We start from the raw sequence: 11,138 nt of genomic DNA, 5'->3' as shown, positions 1-11,138 counted from the left end.
TCTCCTTTTCTTTTCTTTTTCCTTTTCTTTTCTTTTTCTTCTCTTCTTTTTTCTCTTCTTTTCCTCCACTTCTTTCTCTTCTTTCTATCTTTTTCTTTCTCTCTTGCTTTCTTTTTCTTAGTTTTCTTTCCCTTTCCCTCCCTCCTTCCTTTTTTGTCTGTTCTCATTGACATTTCTGGATTTCAGATTTTTCCAGCACCCATCTTGAATATATGAGGCAAAAAGAAAGCCAAGTACACAAACCACTCATCCTTACTCAGGTCCCAAGGCCCTGAGCTGGTGTACCTTCTTTTCTCTAACTTTTCAAAATCCTTTTATGCTTATTTTCCATGTAATATCCAGGGATTTTTAGCTGTGCTTCTTGGGAGGAATAGGATAATGTGCATTTACTTCATCTTGTCTGGGCTTGTTTTTCATATGACTTGTATAATTGGTTGTGTGCTGTAAAAAACCCAATAGTGATTTTGACTGAAATCACAGATTTTAATATTTATTTAGAGAGTTCTTCTTTTATGTCCTTTAGAAAGCTTTATAACTTGAACTATAAAGTCCTTGCATGTATCTCCTTAGATTTATTCTTTTATATCACACACACACATATCTGCAGTTAACAAAAGCTATTGGCTGGTTTCTGGTAATTCCTGGTATAAAGGAACTTTATTGATTCTTTGAACATGTATCTTATCTCTTGCAACCTGGATGAATACTCTGCTAATATTTTATCTGCATATTTTATTTGAGTTGATACGAGGATTGCCATATAATCTACAAGCATGTACTATGTCCCTTTTTTTCCAATTTCTTACTTCTAATGTCTTTTGCTTATCTGATAGCATTCCCTAGAATATCTTGTACAATGGTGATCTCAGGGCATCTTTTCTTATCCCTGACTTTAAAGGACTCTTATATTTTATTGTTCTGTAATGAAGGTTTTCACTAATTCTAGTTTATTTTTCTCCTCTTAGTCTTACTATATGTAAATGCACTGCATGCTTCTAGAAACATTAAGAGTTGGCTTAAGAAAAATATATCAGTTTCTAGTCAATGTAATAAAGGTCACCTAGAGTAGGTGATTATAAAGTCAGTACATCACTTTAAAGAATGCTAGAGGAATTTAAATTGATTTTAACTGTAGTCTGTTTTTTCCTTGAGGCAAGTGATCAGACTTAGTACTTCTTACGTTTAATGATCAGAGTTGTTATCAGGTAGAACAGGTCTCAGTAACTGAGATGATTGTAAATCCATATTAATCACCTTCTTGCACTCTTATGTATCTAGACTTCATAGACTTCTTTTTTCTTTGGATATTCATTAGTACACCTTAAATGAGTACAATGTAGTATTCACAGAGCAAGAGGAAAACTTTTTTTCTGTTTGTAGCTCTTAATATAATGAATTACAAAAAATTTAACTCAATTTAACCCAGGTATCAGCTAGTGACTTCTGAAACTTAAGATCTTGGTAGAAAGTATTAAAACACTTAAAATTGCACTGCCCAAGAACTCAGAAGATTTCTGTTCCTCTTTTCTGTTAAATCACAGTTCAGTTCTGCTCCAGCCTCTGAACTTGATATTTATGTTCTACCACCATGTGACAATTAGCACAAAGCTCAGCCTCCATTCCTGACTGGACAAGAGGTTTCATCACACCAATCATTTAATAAATTGATTTATAGATTCAGAGCACATCAAATTCCACATTGACTTCCACTGACTTGCTGATACTACAACTATTTCTTTTTGTTTTTCTCTTCCTCAAGGGTAAAGGCTTTGCATCTACATCAAGGCCCTTCAGTGTCTCTGGGACTGTCCACTGTAAAAATATGGAAATTCTTTCCTATTTCTCATATAAAAGTGCATCACTTTGAATAAATAAATCAATACTTATTTTAAAACAACACAGAATATTTATAAATTTCTTACATATGCATCTTATATCATTTTTTCTAAAAAATTCAGTTCTGTGCTAATTTCATAATCATACTTTTAAAGTTGTTCAGTACTACTAGAATTAAAACTTTTTAATTCCCATGAAATATTATCATATCCAAGGAATGTGACTCATTAAAATCATACTATAAATCATATTTTCAGAGCATTAACCCAGAGAAGAAACATGACAGAAAATCAATACTGTATGCAGCTTGCTGCTTTTTCACATATTGATTTACATGTCATTTGTCTGCAATTATTGTTTAACTACAATTCACTCTTTTGCTAATTGGATGCTATTATCACTATGGCATATAGTTCAGACTTCCATGAAAATGGTTTCAATCCAAGTATAACTTAACTGTTGTTTCTTCTTGGAATACTAAAATATATTTTAACCCAAATGGAACATAGCATTTATTTGGGCGTTAGAGTAATTTGTATAGGAATCTATAATCCATCTGAGATCTTCCCCCTAATATTTATCAATATAAAAGTAGGCAACCCTTCCCTGTGATTAGAAGAAGGAAATGCTGATGCTTGAAGACCTTTACTTACCTGGCTCTTAACCATTGCAATGTTTGTTCATGGGATCACTATACCAAGGATGCTAAGTATGCTTTCCCACATTCCAAATAAAATTTCACTTAGCTTTTCCCAAACAGATTAAAGAGGAAACTCAAACCAAATCAGAGGTTCCCACCTCCCTGAGTACTGATCCCAAATAACCACACATAGAATGGAGAAGCTTATTCACTTTGCTTCATTCTCTGACTTCAAACTGGAAACAGTAATCAGATGCAATTATCAGAAGCCCTGACTTGATCATTCTTACCAAGGGTGAAATGGCCTAGAGTCAGTGCTTCCAATTATGCTGGGTGGCCCAGAAATGGACAAGCTGATTTATAGACCACTGTGTTTGGTTCCATCCCAAAGGCCCCAGAGGAGACTGCACAGAGGAGAAGCTGAATTGCCCTATCAATTGGTTCTCAGCTCTGTCACCAACTGCACAATTAAATAAAAGGCTGAGTCTGGAAGTGAGATATTTTTTTTTCTCTTTTTCATTTATGGTTCATTCTTAAATCACTCTGACATTAATATGAAAATTCCATAGGCATACTTGTCCGTCCTCATTAAAGGATAGAAATTAAAGATGAAGTGACAGAAAAATCACTAAACCAACTACAAAGGAAATACCCACAGGAATAGCAGACTCAGTCCTGATTTTAAGTAATTTCATCTGAAAAATTCAAAATGGAATTTCCTTTTAGGGAACTCACATCAAAAGTATGCTTAACACAGGAAATTAACTATCACAGCAAGTAACATTTAAATAAGGATCTAAGAAATAATAGTTAAGATACCTGCTAAAGATGGGAGAGGAGGAAGAGTATAATGTCAGTGTAGAAAGTGCTCTATAATTCAATTCTAATATATACTCAGTCAGGCATATGGTGCTGTGGTGCTACCAAGAGACCTGAAGGGACTTAATATTTTATGCACTTGAATTGGTTTAAGAACTTCCTAAGACAATGTGTGTACTATAGCACCAAGTGGCAAAAGATATGGGAGAAAGGAGTTTCCCATGAATAGTAGACATCTGGAAAGGCTTCCTGGAGTAGGAGAAACCTACACTAACTAAACTAGCAGATAAGGAGAACTCCAATCAGCAAGTAGAGGGGAAAGAGGAAAGAGTACATTCTAGATGGATGGATCAGTCCAAAGATAAAGGAATTAATATTGTCTACTTGGGGCCCAAGATCCACCAGGATAGATAATAAGGCTCACAAAGTATGTGAGAAGAGATTAAGTTGAATAAGTTTGAAGGATTATGGAGAGTATTAAATGATAAAGATAAATAGCTTGAATGCTGGATATAAGCCATGTCCAGAAATCAGGACCTTACTCAGATGGTAATGGGAAGCCCTTGACATCATAAGCAAGTGAAGATGTATGTATGCCTGTTTTAAAAATATGCTCTGGTTGCAGTGAAGAGAATGATTTGGTGAAGTAGAGGCAGACTCACCACTTACCTAGCTATGGAAGGATCCAAGTGTCGGGAATGGTAGCCTGACTCAGGAGGTAAAAATATTAGGCCTTGGTGATTGAGTCAAGATGACTTCTAGGTTTGTGGCTTGAACACTAGGGGAATAGGAATCCCACTTATAGAGTAGTCAAGTGGAAATGTCTAATGGTTGAACATATGCATCAGAGGCTTAGAAGTAAGGTCTGGCTTGAAAATCAGGATTTGTGATTGATTAAAGACATGGGAACAACAAAGATTACCCAGGGCAAGTGCATAGAATAAGAAAGCAAGGGAACTTACGACAAAACCCTGAAGGACTGCAATAACAACGGAAGAGGAAACTGCAGTAGAGAAAGAGAAAGGATGGCTCTAGAAAGGAGAGGCCAAGATAGTGTGGAGTAATTGAAATCAAAGGAAGAGAGTTTTTTCTAAGATCCAAAAAAAAATGGTAACGTCATGTGCTGATAGGAACTCCAGTTAGCTAAGGATATGTTGCTCGGAAGGAGTGATACTTAAAAATATGTCAACCCACTTCAATATATGTGTTGGGGTCACCAACAGATGCACAACTCACACTGCACTGGATGGAACAAAGTCTTAGTAATGTAGGGAATAGGCACAGAGAAGAGAAGGGGACAATACTAGCTTCACTAGTGGACCTCAGTTCCCCATAGCCAGCAAGTCTCAATCCTGACCAACAGAGGGAGATATTCCAAATGCAGCACCTTTCTCTTGTATTTGTGCATGGTAGTGGACAAACTCTGCTCCCTCTCCACCAGGGGCAAATATACCACCAGGATATGAGTAGGATGCCTGCCATAAAACATGCCCACCAGAGTCAGACTGTATTTAGATTGTAATATGCTTTGGGCAACTTGCAGTCCTCTTATCTACTAGGGGATTGTGTTTTATCCAACCAGGCCAACACACCTACCTAGTCCTGAGCATAGGAAGTATTTGTCGGTCCCAGGGAAAGGTGGCAGGCCATTCTAGGACCATCCTCTACCACAGGAGACAAGTGACCATTGGGTAAGCAACCAAAGGTGTTACTAGTTAGGCAGCCTAAAAGATTTAGAGGACAAATTGCAATGGTTGAAAAATGAATTAAAAACAAAGATGTAGAGCCAATGTATGTTGGTTAATGATTTCAGAAATTTAGTGCTGATACCCAATCTACTTTTCATAGATGACAGGCAAAACACAGAAAACAAATGTCTTAGTTTGCCACAGGGCTGCTGGTGCAAAGTACCGGAAATGTGTTGGCTTTCATAAAGGGGATTTTTTTGGAGGGAAAGCTTATAGTTCTGAGGCCATGAAATGTCCAATTCAAGGCATCATCAGAGATGCTTTCTCACCAAAGGCAGCTACTATTGATCCTGGTGTCCTGCCACGTGGCAATCAGACATAAGGCAGAGTTGTGCCATGAGCCCAGTTCCCCGGGGCCTCTTTCTGTGCCTCTCTGTTCTGCTGCTTCTAAACTCCGGGGGCCTCTCTGGTTTTCTGCAGTCCTCTCTCTCACATGGCAGGATCAATATGGCAGTTTGCTTTCTCTCTCTCTCTCTCTCTCATGTGTTTCTGTTGATGTCAGACAGGAGGTAGAGACCTAAGCTGGCCTCACTGATGCACTGATGTAGTCCAATCAACAGTCCTAAAGTGATCTTATCAAACAATCTAATCAAAAGCCCTTTAATTAGATTTTAATGTAATCAAAGGGCACCATACCCACAGGAATGGATTAGTTTAAGAAAATCTTTTTCTGGGATTCACAAAATTCAAATTGTCACAACTAAAACTTTAGTGTTTTTACTTCTCAAAAGAGGCTAAATTACTCCATAAAATTGTTATACTGGTATAATATGCTCCTGATTTTTTACATACTGAAAACAATTTTTAAAATCAACTGATGGTGATAGAAGATGGCAGTAGTTGTTTTCAAATATTATTGCTTGATAAATCTACATACTTGTCAGGATATCCCAAAGTCTGCAACCTATAGTTGCCGCTCCCTCTCAAATATTTGATTCTAAGGGGACAGGTATCCAACATCTCGGCAGTCCCTCTGGAAGGAGGGGACGTAAAATAAAGGGGAATGTTGCTTGTGTGGCAAAGGAATTTTCTTCTTTCTAAGTTTAGACTGCAGTTCTGAAGGGTCAATTGAGAGGCATTTGCATTTCATCTTTGGCAGTTTCATTATGTTGTCAATTATTACAGTGCTATGTTCTAATAGGAGTTTCATCATGAATTCAAATTGGAAAGAGGAATCATTTAGCCGCCACAACAAATTGAGCTCAGCAGGCTTCATTTCAGAAACTTCAGTGGTGTCAAGTGGTCAGTCCTTCAGTTTTAATTTCTAGATATATGAGATGCAAATTGCATGATCTTTTCTCCTCTGATAGTCAAAGCAAATGGTTCCAATTACATTCTAACATACCCTTAACTGGGAGGTAAATAACATTATCAGCTTGGGATGTGGTAGGACGAATCACAAAGAAAAGATTAATTATCTTGTAAAGGTATTGTATTATCTTAATTGTCCACATCACTCAAGCTTTTCTAATTAGAAAAGTAAATATCAGCCTAGGAAGGTTTTGCCCTTGTACAATGAAAAAAAGGCTAAACATTGCCTTGAATTATACCATTTCAAATATTTAAACTTCATAAGAACAACCATCAGCTTATACCTGTTTCACTGTCATCAGACTTCTCAAAAGTCAATTGTAGTTTTATTTTTTAATGCAAAAGGTTAGTCTACTGTTCAATAACAAGTATTTCAAAGTATCGACTCAATATGCAAGTCTACTAATTCATACTTCCATTGCCCACTTTTGCTTAGTGGTTTCCAAAATCTAAGATGCTTTTCTCTATCAAATCCATTCCATGTTTCCTCTTAGCTCAGTGGTTTATTTGAAAACCCACAGGAGATTACACGTAATCCCCTTGCTTGCTTTCTTCAAGCAACAGCTGTCATTTCTTGTACCGACACTTCCCATAGCATCTTTTTGTGTAATGCTTTATCTCTGGATAAATTTAGTTCTACAAAACAATGAGAGTCAGATCCTGCCTCCCATAGCTCTGTTTTACCTGTGAGAAGTTCATCAGACTTTCCCATGATTGAAGTCCCTCCATAAATCAAGTCCTATGATGAGCCATGTCCTAGACTTGCCTTAAAGACACATAGAATACCTTTACTACCATGAACGATTTTCTTGATAAAGCACCCAGCACACTGTAGGCACTCAGAAGTGTTGCTTTCTTTAAAATCCATTCACTCTGAGTTGGTTTCTGGCCTTGATTTTGAAGCATTGTGATTTTGAAGCTTTGGAAAAATAGGCCTTGGAGTCATATGGATCTGGATTTGAATCTGGCTGTAAAACTAGTTTATAATCTTGGGCAAAAAATTTCACCCTCTGAACTTCTTTCCTCATCTGTGAAATGAGATTAAAAAAATTACCAACATGTGATGGTTATTCTAGTTACTAAATTATACCATGCCTATTATGTACTTAGTAGCAGGCACATAATGAGATTGGATTATATTTTATTATTAAAATCTATATCCTCACTATAGAAACTCAGTGTGAAAGCTGTTTCTGAGGTGAAAACCAGAAGCGAAATATCCTTCTCACTTACAAAGGTCATCTGCTCCTGCCCACGTACCAAATGCTTCTCTGGACCCTAATTCTGATGTATCTCTCTCATTCTTACAGTCTCAAATGGAATATTTTCAGTGGTCTGATGGGCTGTAGCACACTGTTTCCGTAGCTGGTTTACCAACTCACTGATCTGCAGCAGTTCACTTAGGGCTGTTCTCTTTTTGACAGGAAGGCTTGAGGGAGATGATGATCTTAAATGCCAGGAGGATTTTCCACGTGGGCACAGGGGGAGAACACAGTGAGCATCTGTGCACAGCATGCAGAGCAGATTTTGAGGGTGTGAAACTCCATTTGCGTGTTCCATTAACGGGCCCTTGGGCTTGAGTACAATGTCCTGTGGAAGGGAAAAGGGTTAATTTATCTGGAGGTCGATATCTGAAACCAATTCTCAGTTTCATTTACATTTACATTAGCAGGACATCCTTAACAGCAAAGGGTTCATGATGTTGAATGAGATCACAGCAGAAATGTAAGATTTTATGGATATGAGCTCTTTGTATTCTCCAGTCAGTTGCCTAGTAGCAAAAAATCCTAGTTCCCTATTTGTCTTGCCGAGTCTGTTCCACTAGTGGGACCATGAATTTCTCCCTTGTATTGGAAGTGTGCAAAGCATTGCAAAGTCCTATCTTTATTCCCTTCTTTGGCATTTTTTCCCTCCTGAGGATGTGGCAGCTGGCACAATTTCTTCTGAAATTATTAATTTACTTCTGCAGGGTCTATAACTTAATTCTGATGCCTTTCTCCCCCTTCCGTAGAAGACAGGCATCTGAGCAGTACTTCTCACTTGACATTTAGCACAATGTCTAGCACCCAGTACAATTCAATAAATGATAGATAATATTACTATTACCATTCTGTTCCAGACACTATCCTAAATGCTGCTAAAACCAAAGTGAGTAATGGTACAGCTCCCAACCTTCGTGAGTTCAGCTTCTTTTTGAATTTGTGTTTAAGTTGTGTTTTCTTTAATGAGAGTGAGTTTTCCTTGAGAACTCTTATCTTTACTAAACTTCTTGGGTGGCAATGAAAAGAATAGCAAGATTTCCAGCTAATGATTTTGGATAATGCTTACAACCAAGGAACTGAACCCCAGTGATAAAAGTTTCTAAGAACTTCATACCTTATATTTCTTCTTAACCCAGAGCAGTTTAGCTTGTATTTGCTAAATGGGCATCTAATATGTACAGTCAAACTAGAGAGTTCCTCGGTGTAGAAGGGGCAGGTGTCCAAATCACATTCTTGTTAACAAGCCAGACATATGCCTAATCCTATTCCTGTTAACATGGCAATCTTTGTCCCAAACTTCCATATGAGATTGGCTATAACTTGAACTAAATATTTTAAAGTTGAGATGTCAACTTGCTTATATAAGAAATATTTTTAAGTCTTCCAAATGGTCATTTTCCCACTCAAGATAAATGGAACTTAGCATAGAAAAGTAAATATGGCTCATTTTACTCCTTTTACCAAACCTCAATCTCCTCTATGCTTGTCTTGCGCACAGATTTAACCTCTGTGCCTTACGCAATATCTGACATAGAATTGTGGCTCACTACATATTTGTTGAAGTGATAAAGCCATTTTGCTACCAATTTGCCACCTGGGGGAAAAAAAAACAGGCGGGGAGAAAAAGATTTTAAGTCAGTAGGAAAGCGATCTATAAGATTAGGAGAAGGTTATTCTGAACACAGTATAAAATATAAGGGCAAGTATGAGATAAGAATAAATCCATACTGTCACCCTCTGTATGGCCTTATTTGTTGTTTGTCTGCAATTGATGGTAATTCTTTCCCAAGTTTAGACATGATCACCAATGAATAGAAAGTGCTGAAATGCCAACTTCATAAGGTTTTGAAAAGTTGGGAGTGTTCCTTCCTTTACCTTAGTTCTTTAAGTTTAATGAAATCTTGTTCAAGCCCATCCACCAATACTTCATTCAAATGTCACTTTCCTGATTGCTTTTGTTATGTGCCATTGAGTCATGGAGATTTCATAGCTGACTCATGCAGTAGCAAGGTGATAAATCATAAACACCAAATAACGTCAGAGAAATTACAAATGATAGACAGCGTTTCAGAGGACTGCCTGTGGGAAACTAGGTATTTATTTTCACTTGGTACCAACTTCTAAATAGTCTACACTACACACTGGGAGTTGTCAGAAAGTTAAGGAGAGTATGCCAACTCATTACTATTCAAGCACACAGGAGGGGCTTGTGAAAAGTAGAGAATTCAGCTCCTTTAATATTCTAGCAAATTAAAAACTGAAATTGAGAAGTATAAATTTGAAAAGTGAAAATAATATGAAATTCAGGCCTTTGGTGAGGAAAACTGTCACCATTTTTAAGGGATGCTCAGTAAATTTTCTTCAGAATACAAGAAAAATAATTGAAATGAAGTACAGAATTTTGTTTCAATGAATAAAGATGTATTTTATACATGAGTAATCACTTTGGACTCAAGTTCTCTTAGTACTATATCATTGTAGTCCAACGGTTATATATGGAATCTGGAACCACATTCAAGTAAGAGCAAATGTTGGATACAAAAACTAAACAGCTTTTAAATGCCTAATTAAGACTATTACATAGTTGTGTTTGTAATTAGCTTTTGCTCTATACATTTTATATAGTAATAACTCAGCCTAGAATTTTGGTTCCTTTATCCAGTGCTTCAAAAATTGTATTTTATTAACATAGATAAAATTACTCTACTATTTAAGGGGAAACAGCTTATATTTCCAAGCAAAATTGGCCATGATTATGTAAAATTCCAAAAATTCTTTATCTTTTAACACTATATTATGAATACATATAAGCATATAAAGTATCAAGGGGAAATGGGGATATCAAGGAGAAGACACAAGTAGATTGGTGTATCTTTACAACACCTTTGTCCTCATCTAATTCCAGAGAGCTGGGCTTAACGTGTATTTCAAAACAAAGAAAATTAGAGTTAATTATTGAGTTTTTTGTGGTTGTTTCTTGGCTTTTCCCAAAATCGGGTTTTTTTTTCTAACATAAAGTTTTAAAAGTTAAAAAAATGTGTGAAATATGCCATCTTTCACTCAGAAACCACATGTACTACAGAATCTCATCTCTGAAGACAATAAACAGAAATAAGTCAAATTTGGGAGTTAGTGATATAAATAATCTGCGTCATTTCACCTTCATCAAACACCTTCTGCAACTCATTGGGTAGACAGGAGGAAGAGGAAGAGGTGAGCTATTTACTAGCAAAGAATATCTAATTAAAGCCACTTGACACTCGCAGAAATCTAGCATTGTCTCTGGTGGACTCTTAGAGGAACACAAACATATACACATTCCCATTCTCTGAAGAATCGTGCCAAGGGAAAAAAAAAAAAGCTGAGAAGGCATCTTCTTCAAAATTCTGAAGGGAAACTAGCCTTTAAGTAGGCACTTTTGGTGCACTATGCATTAAAGTATTTTAATAGCATCCATTTATCATTTTAACAGCAGGCATTTACTAAAAGGTGTATGACCAGGTGCAAAGAAGAAAGCACATA

Source organism: Dasypus novemcinctus, chromosome 2 (genome assembly GCF_030445035.2).
Source record: "Dasypus novemcinctus isolate mDasNov1 chromosome 2, mDasNov1.1.hap2, whole genome shotgun sequence".
Lineage (NCBI taxonomy): Eukaryota > Metazoa > Chordata > Mammalia > Cingulata > Dasypodidae > Dasypus > Dasypus novemcinctus.
The sequence above is the reverse complement of the archived record's forward strand: the minus strand, read 5'-3'. Positions refer to the sequence as shown.